Genomic DNA, 13,886 nt, shown 5'->3' with positions numbered 1-13,886 from the left:
ACACATACACACACAGATACACATATTGACAACATACAGATACATAGATATACACCATGACACCATAAAGATAGACATACATACAGATACACAGACACATATACTGACAGACATATTGACACACGCAGGCAAAAAGACTGACAGACATACTGTCACACACACAAAAACATACACTGACAGAAATACTGACACAGGTACATACATTGACAGACATACTGACACACACACAGATACATACAATTACAGATATACTTACACACACAGACACATACACTGACAGATATACTAACACACACTGACAGACATACTGACTTATAGCCACCCTCCAGTTTCTGATCTTTTGCAGGAGGGTGGCTTCCCTGGGGTCCACTGTGCTGGTTGAGGCTGTAGGGAGTTAGTCTTTGGTGCCCCCGGCCCTTCACCTTCCTCACTGACTCCTCACCCCTTCCACATGGCTCCAGTCTCTCTGGGAGGAAGTGACTGGCTGCCACTTCCTCCATGGCTGCCGATAGGAAGGGGGCCCAAGTGCACTGTTAAAGGGCCACAGCCCAGACCGGGCCCCTGCTGACAAATGTCCATAGGGTGGCATTAAGTGCATGGCTTTCCCAATAGTCCCTCTTAGTATGGAGGCCCCAGTGCAGACAAACTACCAGCACTGGTGGGGGCATGGGGGTAAAAAAATAAATTGTTGAGGGCAGTGGGCCCACGAGGCAGCTGCTTTGGGCCCCCCAGGAATATCTAGACCCGGGCCAGCTGCCCAATTTGCCCCGTGTTAAAGACGGCCCTGGAACTTCTAGAAGAGAGGAAGATTAGAATAGAAAAAGGGGACAGGGAATTTGGGCCCAAAATAGGGACTGTTCGCCCTACGTAGGGACACTTGGGAGGTATGCTGCATGCACACTCTTCACACGTACTGACACTCTGCATTGCATATACACGGACACTTTGCATTGCATATACACTAACCATGTACACATGTTACACTGTAAGTATACTTTCCATGGATTCTTTTATTTTCCTAATGGAAATGCCTTCCTTATTCTATCTGAAATCCCCCTATTCTCCAATCGCAAAAAATGTTCTTCTTTATCGAACACAATTAATTGAACAGTTAAATTCCATACCCAAAGTGCAGCACTACTCACACAAAGTGACAAGTACGCAGGACACACTGCAAACACGTTTATGATGCATATGTCACACTACAATTACATTTCACACTCAATTTATGCTCATAAATACACTGTCAAAGTACACAGTGCAAATATGCTGTCCATGTATCCTGTACACATTGAACATATACTATCCAGGCACACATTGCACATGGTAGATGCAGTCTTAGTGTGCATACTATACACAGAAGGTATATTTGTACTAGACTGAAAGCAAAGTAAAAATACTCACACTCTGTGCATTGCCTGTGGTTCTCAATGAACAAACCTAATATTGCAAATGTGAACATTGCACAACATTGACAATAAACAATCTATACAAACACTGCATATATACTCGCCATGCATTCTGAAACATGTTGTGTGCACAGTCTGCACACAACAAATACATTCTCATTGCACACAATGTAAACAAACTACATATAAACATACTGAAACTAAGTGCATAAGAGGGGCACTATTCAAGCTCAAATATTTTTGGTACCTGTGCCGTGAGTAAAAGCCCCTGCTTGATAAAGACACACATTGTGTCGAAACGTTGCCTGTCATTTGGGATGATTGAATAAAACACACATTGCACCTTAAATAACCGAATGATGGTGGAGCTTTATGTCTTTGTATAAACATACTGAAGCATAGTGAAAATCTAATGTGTGCTTGCCACTGCCTAAATGCACTGTGAAGAATTCAAATATTATATTTCATAAACCCTCATAAATTGTGTAAAAAGCACACATGTAGACTTTATTTGAATGTCATGTAATGCTATCCTTATATATGAAATAAATTATACAGTGTATATACATATATATATATATATATATATACACACAAACACACACATACACATCAGATCATCATAATCAGTAAGTACACAACACTGCAGCTTCACAGTGACACAAACACACACTGCAATAACTAGTGGGAATGACAAGCATACCGTGGAATGAAACCAGACTAACTACACTACACACAATGCATACTATTGCTTGAGTCACCACTAAACACAATGCTTAACACAGTATGCCTCATTCACTCTCTGCAACATACTTCACATCGAATGCTGCATTTTTAGACTCCTCTTGTCATGTTTACAACACTGTACACAGCAACACACAGGGTATACAGATTTTATGTATGCACACTGCATCCCCACTGACCACATTTCACACATCCACTGCTGCCTCATTTCCACGGCTTACCTCCTCCAGCTGTGCATTCGCTTGCTAATGTGACTGAGACCAGCTCCCTGTTACTAGACCAGGGACTTGTTGATTGGAAGTAAAGGACGATAAGGGGAGAAAGGGAAGAGGTTGATTAAAAGAGAGAGTGAGAGAGAGCGAGATAGAGCTAATAGGTAAGGAATATGCTTTCCTAATCCTACTTATATCTCTGCCTCTGTGTTTCTCCTCCCTCCCTCTTTCTTTTAATAAACCCATTTTTATCCTTCGTTCTCTACACATCCTCTATTTAATTCTCTTTCCTCTCTTTAATTCTGTGTCCTATCTTCCATTCAGTCTCATTTTATTTTAGATCATCTATCTTTCTATTTTATTTTCAGTTATTGTTTCTTAATATGGGAACACTTTTGCTCTTTTCTTGCTTACAACCTGCCTCCTTCTAAATTTCCTCTTCCTGTCAGATGCCTATTTCCGCTCCTATTTCCTGTTTTCCATTTCCAATTTTTCTTCCTGGTCCCAATTTCCTCTGTGTAATTCTGGCAGTACTTTCCTGGAACGTCTTTTCCTCTGCGCTTCTTATAATTTTAATGTTTTAATGTGCATTCAGTTTTGTTTTTTTTTGTTTAAGTTTCTTTAAGTTGCTAATTTTATTCTCTGGTTTTTACCTTTTATCTCACCTGTCAACGTTGAGTCTCAAAATTAAAGTGGAGAGCATTTATACAAGAAGGATTACAATATTCCAGGAGTTGGACAACTTCCTAGAAAGATCTGAATCTAGTATTGGACAGAACATGCATATAAAATGCTTTGTATTTGGTATAGGTGTGTATTTTAACCCCTTAAGGACCAAACTTCTGGAATAAAGGGGAATCATGACATGTCACACATGTTGTGTGTCCTTAAGGTTTTAAAGTTGATTTTCTGTGTATCTTTTATAATACTGATCCTCCTCTCTCACTCTCCCTTCAAGTCAGTGATATCCACATAAGTCCATCCCTACAAGCGCGCTGTCTTGGCGTCATACTTGACTCTGGTCTCACCTTTGAGTCTCACATCCAGTTTGTTGCCAAGTCCTGTAGGTTCCAACTCAAAAACATAGCCCGCATCCGCCCCTTTCTTACGCAAGATGCTACCAAGGAGCTTGTCCATGCTCTAGTAATTTCCCGCATGGATTACTGTAACCCTCTCCAGATTGGTCTCCCCAAAAGCCGTACTGCCCCGCTACAGTCTGTAATGAATGCTGCAGCTAGACTGATTTTCCTATCCAGTCGGTCCTCTCACACCTCGCCCCTCTGCCAGTCCTTACATTGGCTCCCTGTATCCTATAGGAGTCAATTCAAAGTGCTAACCCATACATTTAAAGCACTGAACAATTCCAGCCCCTCTTATATCTCTTCACTGATCCAGAGGTATGCCCCTCCTCGGACCCTCCGCTCTGCCCGCGACCACCTCCTGACCGCTGCTCGCACCCGTACGGCCAACTCACGCTTGCAGGACTTCTCACGGGCGGCTCCTCTCCTATGGAATAACTTGCCTACTGCCATCAGACTCTCCCCTAGTCTTCAATCATTTAAGAAGGGCCTTAAATCCCATCTCTTCAGGAAAGCGTATGGCCTCCCAGAGTAATCTCTCCCTTACATACCTGTCCCTATGGGATAGTGCTTTGCTCTCTCCTTCAGCTCTGCTTCACTCCTACTTGATATTTCCTATCCTAATGTTTCTAATACCCCACCTCCTATAGACTGTAAGCTCATTTGAGCAGGGTCCTCTTCAACCTATTATTCCTGTAAGTTTTCTTGTAATTGTCTTATTTATTGTTACATCCCCCCCTCTCAAAATATTGTAAAGCGCTACGGAATCTGTTGGCGCTATATAAATGGCAATAATAATAATAATAATAATAATAATAATAATATATGGTATTTTATTTTAAATAATACAAACATCACAAATTGACATTCACTAATGATTTGTCAATGCAGCAAAGATACATAGTAATTCAGCATTAATCAAAAATACAATCTTTTTTTATTGATATGTTTTATATTAATGTTGATCGCTTTCCATTAAGACAACACATATAACCAATTATTTATATCATACTAAATGTTTAAATCTCAGTTTCCTCATTCCAACTAAAGGCTTTTTTCCAGTGTTGCCCCTAAGTGTTAGTGATTAGCCGCTTATCACTAATGTTGCATTCCTTAACCCCTTAAAGACACATGACATGTGTGACATGTCTTGATTCCCTTTTATTCCAGAAGTTTGGACCTTAAGGGGTTAAAGAGTATCAATGGTTTCCCAAATGATCTTACCTTTAATGACAGAGAATTACCAACTGGCATTTCTCTTAACACCTTTTATAGGATATTGTCGGAGCAGATAATTACTTTTTACTGATTGGTTTCCTAGCTTGCAATTATAGGCTGCTGTTAATCTTGAAATTTCAAAACAAACAACAAATAAAATCGGTGCAGATGTTAGAAGGTGGGGACCTGTTCAGTTTAGGGAGCAATGAGTAACAGAAAGAGCATCAGAGCTCCCTCGCCGATGCCCCGCCTTTTCTCTCCCCAGGACACACTATGTAGCGGCAGGGTATGCACCTGCCATCCAGGTAAGCAGGTGCCTACTCTGTCTTGATTAGTCAGTGGCAGCTTTAGGGGTGCCCTAAGATGGCAAGCCAGCCACCACCTGGGCCCCCTGTCAAGGCCATTTGCCCACTCCCAGCGGCACACCCCACCCACTGGGGCCTGTGCTGGGTGCAAGGACCTAATGCTGCATTCCAGCACTATATTGTCAGGAATACAGGTTTGTATTTTTGACATTCCTTCAAGTAAGAAAATACAGCCTACAAAAATGTTAAGATAGACACACACAGCCAGCAGGGGGAAGGAGCAGCAGCCTGGGAGAGACCAGAGGGAGCAGAGAGAGGGGGCGGGGCCTGACAGTGGAACGGAGAGGACGCTTAACACATTAGCTCCTGCGAACCACAGCCAAAAAGCCGACCTTTAAAGCCAAAAAAGCGACCAATCGGGCCAGAATGGCCACCCAGCGTGCAGTGACACTAAGGGTACATGTGGATACCAAATAAGCGGCATATCAAACCCCGTTCACCCGGCACAAAGGTGAGGCCTACCTGGATGACAGGCACTGGAGAGACGGCCGCTCCTCTTATGCCATGACCAATCAAGCTTCAAGCCATGAGCCCCAGTCCCCCCCCCTCTGGACCGGCGGGGGTCATCCCGGTCTACCCCCGCAAGATACCCTTGCAAAGCGGTGGGAAAGCGACCACTACAACAAGCCCGGTTCTTCCCGCCAAACAGCCTCCTAAAATGGCGGATACAGCACACACAGCCTGTGCACAACTTGCCTGGCTGGACACCGAACAGCGACTAAATACAATCTTGACCTCATTCTGGCAGCAATTGGAAGCCAGAATGCAGCCACGGGCGCATATACCATTGACTGCCGTTGAGCTATGCAGCCCACCATGAGGTACCCAGCGGAGAGAAACGGGTGCTCCTCCTACCTTTACGCCTGTGGCAACCAAGCATCAGCGGGGAGCCCCCTCAGGATCACACCCGAGCTGCAGGGGATCCAACCACAGACCGAGACCCAGGGCCCGGAAGACACCGCGGAGAAAACCTGCACGACACCCTCGGCAGCTCCGGAGGGGTAAAACCAGCCCGACCCGACAGACCAATCTGAGGGATGAGAGACCCAGAAAGGCGTCCGCATCAATACGGCAAACCCGGCACTGCCCCGACCCATGGCAGCTGAAACCAGCACTACACGCGGCCAGCCGGCTGTTAAACTCACCGACCACCACGCCATCGCAAATCATAGGAGCTGTGAGCTCACACACGCCGAGAAGAAGCACCCAGCACAGGCAAGGCATTGGCTGACTCCACAGAGACTAAGACCTAATGCAAGGCAGGACGCTCACGGTACCAATATGCCTTGATTGAATATCCGCAACCATTTTGACTGTTGACTCTAGCACGGGGGATCACAAGACGGGTCTCACTCATTGGTCGCTTACCTTACAAATGTTGTTTAAGCATGCTAATCTCACTGCTTACCCAGCCTACCTTCCAATAACTGTATCTACCTAGCATTATGTCTGATGCAGATTTAAGTTTGAATAGCATAACGTTAAAGAGATGGATAAAACAGAAAACATGTGATGTATACTTGGATGTTAAAGTGTATTTTACGAGCAGTTTAGTGAACTAGACGTGTATAGCATACCACTAGCTGACACTCTGTCACCAATCGACTAACCGTACATATCAGTATATCTATAACCGTTATGACTATTCAGTATGCTAGTATGTCTCAGCTAACACTCACTCTGACAGAATAACTGTTTAGTTAAGCTTGACAACCATAAAAAAATTGTGCGAAATACCATGCCACTGCATAATCTATGTGAATCTTGAGATACGCTGTTGTGGTGTCTGTTGATACGTCTGTAACCGCCCGCACAACAAAAATAAAGAATATAAAAAAAAAATAAAAAAATGTTAAGATACAGTGTACCACATATTGAAGTGTATACAAATTGTGCAAAATAGCTAAAAATTTCTTCTAAAAAGTACAGTGCACCAGAAATATTCATAGATTATAGTGTAAATGTCCATCAAAAAACATTTAATTATTATACATTTTGTGTTTGACCATATATATAAAACACTATTCAATTTTAATTAAAAAAATACAACCTTCAGAAATTTAATGATACAGTCCTATATACTTATGTGTATATAAATGGTGATATGTTTCCATACATCATGTTAAACTTTGTTAATCTTCTATCTCTCAATATAGCAATTCGGCTAATATCTTAAATAGTAAAGTGCACAATTTGCCTAATATAAATGAAGCCACGATTGTGATTACCTGGATAAAAGTAGTCCAATTTATGAAGAGCTTAAAGGATCACTATAGTGTCAGGAAAACAAACCCGTTTTCCTGACACTGTAATCCTGGCACCCAGACCACTTTATTTAGCTGAAGTGGTCTGGGTGACTATACTGGTCCTTTAACAAAAAACAAAGCAAACAAGAAATGTCACTATTTAAAGGGTTAATCTTCTCAAAAACCTAAAACAGGCGCATGCAGAAGCCGAATGCACAGAGTTGACAAACAAAATCCCAAACTAAATGAAACAATGTAAGGATATCTATCTGTCCTATGCATATGTCTGTATGGAAATGTCCACCTGTCATGCAACTCTGTATTTGTATATAGATGTATTTTTTGTAATTGTGCCTTATAAACTGCAAATAAAATAAAAATAAAGGGTTAATCTTCTATATTTTTTACTTAAAGCGGCACTGTCATGCGGAACTTACCTTTCTTTAATCGATTCCTCTTCTTTCCCTCTCTCGGGATCTGTTCTTCATTTCTTCCTGTCTGCTCTAGTTTTCTTTAAAACATAAGACAAAGTAAGGACTATTTGTCTTATGGAGGTTTCCTACGCCTGACCATCTCTGACCAGCGGAGGAGCAAAGTGTGCTTCATTTACGGTGGTCAGAGAAATTTTCCTACAATTCTTAGCTTTCCTCCCTGTTCCCGCGATGCTTCCTGTCACTTTTCCCGAACATCCTGTAACTTAGACAGAACGCCGGACGCAATTCGGGACTTTGTTCGTAATAGAATTTCATTCTAATGAATGAAACTCTTATCCTATTCGTGCCGTATTCCCACAGTATCAGGGAGCTATCTACCAAAATGCTGAAAGACCAAAATTGGTCTTTAAGACAAATTTACTAATACTAAGTAAAGATTACGAAGTATTAGTAAATTCTGCCCCTACTCACTATATCGCAAGTAGGGGCATGTCAATTAAACAGTGAGCAGCCTGTGCCGTGCGAGTGGGGGCTATTAAACTGAAGGGGGGACCTAGAGCTCCCCCGGCCCCCACCCTTGAGCAGTGGGTAGGGGCCCTAAATGAGAATGTGGGGGGGACCTATTGTCCCCCCCGGCCCCCACCCCTGAGCGGCGGGTGGGGGCTATAAAAACAATGAGGGGGGGACCTATGGTCCTCTCCCCGGCCCCCACCCCTGAGCAGTGGGTGGGAGCCCTAAAGGAGAATGAGGGGGGACCTACTGTCCTCCCTCCCGGCCTCCACCCCTGAGTGGGTGGTGGGGGCCATAAAAACAATGAGGGGGGGACCTATTGTCCACCCCCCGGCCCCCACCCCTGAGTGGCGAGTGGGGGCCCTAAATGAGAATGTGAGGGGGACCTATTTTCCCCACCCCTGAGCGGCGGGTGAGGGCTATAAAAACAATGAGGGGGGGACCTATTGTCCTCCCCCCCCGGCCCCCACCCCGAGCGGCAGATGGGGACCCTAAAGGAGAATGAGGGGGGGGACCTATTGTCCTCCCACCCCTGAGCGGTGGGTGGAGGCCCTAAATGAGAATGTGGGGGGACCTATTGTCCTACCCCCCCCTGGCCTCCACCCCTGAGCGGCGGGTGGGGGCCATAAAAACAGTGAGGGGGAAGACCTATTGTCCTCCCTCCCCTGGCCCCCACCCCTGAGCGGCGGGTGGAGGCCCTAAAGGAGAATGTGGGGGGACCTATTGTCCTCCCTCCCTGGCCCCCACCCCTGAGCAGCAGGTGGGGGCCATAAAAAAACAATAAGTGGGGGACCTATTGTCCTCCCCTCTGCCCCCACCCCTGAGCGGCAGATGGGGACCCTAAAGGAGAATGAGGGGGAGGCCCATTGTCCTCCCACCCCTGAGCGGCGGGGGGAGCCATAAAAACAATGAGCGGGGGAGATATTGTCCTCTCCCCCCCCCGGCTCCCACCCCTGAGCAGTGGGTGGGGGCCATAAAAACAATGAGCGGGGGAGATATTGTCCTCCCAGCCCTGAGCAGTGGGTGGGGGCCATAAATAACAATAAGGGGCGGGGACCTATTGTCCACCTCCCCAGCCCCCACCCCTGAGCAGTGGGTGGGGGCCCTAAAGGAGAATGGAGGGCGACCTATTGTCCTCTCACCTGGCCCCCACCCCTGAGCGGCAGATGGGGGCCATAAATGAAAATGTACCCCCCCCCCAAAACAAAAATTAATATTCCCCTACCTACCCCTCTCACCCTAAAAATAGTGATGGGTGAATGAAAGAAATAAGTACCTGTAAAAAAAATAAATTAAGCTTGCCATTTATAAAGCCTTCCCACGCCCTGCAATTAGGCTCAGAGCGCTCTGATTGGTTAGCTTGGAGTCCAATCAATCAGATTGCTCTGAGTCATATTACACAGCATGGGAAAATTCCAAAGGACTTCCCACGCTGTGTAAAATTACTAGCACTCTTGCTCTTGCCCAGCATGTCTGGGCTGCTCAGTTGCTTGGCTCCGCCACCGGACCTACCCCATTTTGAATACCGTGGGTTGTCTACTTTTACAAATTGTATGCCATGATGGGGTTAATTTTAATTCCTGGGCTGCCATACGGTCTCAAAGGCATCATAGGCTTAGCAAACCAATCTGACAAATTTCCAATGTGCAAACATGGAAAAGGGGAAAGCCCTACATTTGACCCCTGTAAGTTTGCAAAAACCCATAAAACTTTTACTGTTGTTCTCATGAGATGTTGCTGGACACATATTGGGGTGCCTAAAGTACAATGTAAAAGAAAAATAACACAAAAAATGACTAGCCAAAGACTGGAAGTAGAATTAGTGCATGGAAAGTTGTTAACATACCATTTGGTACTCTTCAAACATATATGGTTTGATGTGGGTAAATTACATTGGCCGGCTTCAAAAATGTCCCAAATAGGACATGGGTGCATGATGACCAGCTGTGAAATGACAGCTGTGAAAATGTAATTGTGAAAATTAAAGTTCTCAGTACATGTATTCTTAAATTGCTATGTGTGTTAAAGAAATCACCAATTATCACCAAATTGTTTTTAATTTGGCATCGATTGCTGGTAAAATGGTTGCATGAAAAGAGTCAAAGCACCCCGAGTGTAAAGTTGTCTTCTTTTAAAAAATATATACATGTGAATGGTTATTCAGGGATTCCTGACAGAAATCAGTGTTACAATATAACTTTTTGAGAATTTTGAAAAACAATGGTTTGAAAATAGCAAAGTGCTACTTGTGCTTATTGCCCTTTAACTTGCAAAAAAACAGCTAAGAACATGTTAACATTGTGTATTTCTAAACTGAGGACAATATGTAGAAACTATTTAGCATGGGTGTTTTTTGGCGGTTGTAGATGCGTAACAGATTTTGGGAGTCAAGTTAGAAAAGGTGTGTTTTAAAAAAAAATTTTTTTTTAAGTAAATCATATATGATCTGATGAAAATAATGGTATCTGTAGAAAGACCATTAAATTACAAGAAAAACAGTATATAATATGTAGGTACAGTAAATGAGTAAGAGGAAAATTACAGCTAAACACTCGCAGAAATGTAAAAACAGCCCTGGTCCTTAACAGTAAGTACATTGAAAAATGGTCTGGTCACTAAAGGGTTAATATGTGAGCTAATAAAATGCTTAAAAAATGCGTCATAGGCCCATGTTTAAAGGAAAGTTGAAATATTTTTTTTTAAATTTCTCTGTGACAAGGAGGTACCGTATATACTCGAGTATAAGACGAGTTTTTTGGCACATATTTTTGTGCTCAAAAAGCCCCCTCGTCTTATACTCGAGTCTAGGTCTGTATTATGGCAACTTACATTGCCATAATACAGACCATGACATGTTGGGGGCCGGAGAAGCTGTTACTTACCTTTACAGCAGCTCCAGTCAGCTCCCAGCACATCCGCGCGGCTCCTCTGTTAAGCTCCCAGTGTAAATCTCGCGAGACACGCGGACCGCAAGATTTACACTGGGAGCAGACCACGAGACTGGCAGAAAGTACCGGCCCTCCCCCTGCACAGCCCCCCTCCCCCTGGACAGCCCCCCTCCCTCTGGACAGCCCCCCCTGTACAGAGTGTAGAGTGTGTGCATTATATACACATACACTCTGCATTTTAGGTGCAAGAGGGTGACTCAGATTGATGGGAGTCTGACTCCAATTTCTGACTCCCTGTATATAATGCAGTGTGTGCATTATATATATACACACACACACACTCTGCATTATATACAGGGAGTCGGAAAAGGGAGTCAGACTCCCATCAATCTGAGTCACCCTCTTGCACCTAAAATGCAGATGTGTGTATATAATGTAGCGTGTGTGCATTATATACACATACACTCTGCATTATATGCACACACACTCTGCATTTTAGGTGCAAGAGGGTGACTCAGATTGATGGGAGTCTGACTCCAATTTCTGACTCCCTGTATATAATGCAGTGTGTGCATTAAATATACACACACACACACACACACACTCTGCATTATATACAGAGTGTGTGTGTATGTAATGCACACACACTGCATTATATACAGGGAGTCAGAAAAGGGAGTCAGACTCCCATCAATCTGAGTCACCCTCTTGCACCTAAAATGCAGATGTGTGTATATAATATTAAAATCATAAAAAAACAATAAAAATGCCCACCCCCCACCAAGGCTCTGCATCACATACACACACTGCACTCATACACACACACACTGCACTCATACACACACACTGCACTCATACACACACACTGTAAATAAATATTCAATTAATGTAATTTTTTTAGGATCTAATTTTATTTAGGAATTTACCAGTAGCTGCTGCATTTCCCACCCTAGTCTTATACACGAGTCAATACGTTTTCCCAGTTTTTTGGGGTAAAATTAGGGGCCTCGGCTTATATTCGGATCGGCTTATACTCGAGTATATACGGTAATTCTGTACAATAGATATAGCTGAGCACACTTTAGTGATTTTTATTACAGTAGCACAATGTGCATGTACAAACAATGCAACACTAAAATAATATTATAAACTATAGAAACTGGTTTAAAAACGAGTGCATTATAAGGCTCATAATATACCATATGACAGCCTGTGATGTCTACTTTCACAAATGGTATGTTGTCTCGCGAGTATAACTGTACTCCAAATATACAGGTTTTATTGGGTTTTGGAAATTTATAGGATCAAATTTAGGGTTTTCCCCTTTTTAGTTTTTACATGTTGAAATTTGCCAGGAAGGTTATGTTGCATTTAAGACCAAATGGTAGCCCAGGAATGAGAATTAACCCCATCATGGCATACCATTTGCAAAAGTTGACAACCCAGAGTATGTCCAGTATTTTTTAGTAGCCACCTAGTCACCTTGGCCAAAGTTAGTGGTCATATTTGTTTTTCATACTTTTTACAGTTTTACTGATGATATCATCATCGTGATACGTTTTACTGTTTTAAAGCACTGATATTTGTGTTCAGCAAAGTCTCCCAAGTACAACAGTAACATCCATGTACAGGTTTAATGATGCTTTGGAAAGTTACAGGGTTAAATATAGGGCTTGCAAATTGAATTCTCTGAACTTTCTATCTGGGTTGTCAGGCAGGTCCCTCAAATTGTAATAAGTAAAAATCACTTAATTATGTCATAAATTACATAAATATATATGTAGAATTGAAATATATATATATATGCGCTTGTGCACACCCATATAACACAAGATCCAGTGCACACACTCATCCTCTAAACAGCAACTTCAAAGGTCACAGATTGTATCAGTTTTTTTTTTTTGTTTTTTTTAAAAACACCTAATCTAGGCAAAAACAATGGGGGTTTAGTTACAGTATATGATCATACATTGCATAAGCCTGCCACAACGTCAATGTACCCGATCTTTGGCAGGTTTTATTCTGACAGCATAATGTCTTCTCTTATTATTAGGGATGTGCACGATCCAAAAATTCGATTCGGTTCGGAAATTCGGATAAGAAAAAAAAATTAGGCAATTCGGGAGTTCGGCACTTCCGAAATTCAAGAATTCGGCACTTCAGGACTTCAGCAATTCAGGAAATCTGTAGGGCACCCTAACCCTAACCCTACTCCAACCTAACCCCACCCTAACCCTACCCTAACCCTACCCTAAGCCAACCCTACCCTAAGCCTACCCTACTCTATCCCTACCAATAACACTAAGCCTACCCTAACCCTGTCATAATTTACATAATTTTCCCTCCCTCTCTTGTTTTGCCACTTTTCAGAAATCCAAAGCACTTTGGCACTTCTGAAATTCTGCACTTTGGGTATTCGGTTTGGGACTTCAGCAATTCGGGACTTCGGTAATTCAGTTCGGTTCGGCACTTCGGCAATTCGGGACTTTTGCAATCCGCCATTTCGGCAATTCGCCACTTCGGACATTTGGAAGCATTAAAATTCACATTCAGACCGAAATAAATTGCACATGTCTAATTATTATTATTATTTTATTATTTATATAGCACCAGCAAAATTCCGTAGCGCTGTACAATGGGTGGACTAACAGACACGTAATTGTAACCAGACAAATTGACGCAGAGGAACAGAGGGGTTGAGGGCCCTGCTCAATGAGCTTACATGCTGGAGGGAGTGGGGTATAGTGACACAAAAGATATAAGTAGGGGTAATAAAATAGG

Source organism: Pelobates fuscus, chromosome 3 (genome assembly GCF_036172605.1).
Source record: "Pelobates fuscus isolate aPelFus1 chromosome 3, aPelFus1.pri, whole genome shotgun sequence".
Classification (NCBI taxonomy): domain Eukaryota; kingdom Metazoa; phylum Chordata; class Amphibia; order Anura; family Pelobatidae; genus Pelobates; species Pelobates fuscus.
This window is presented reverse-complemented; position numbering follows the sequence as displayed.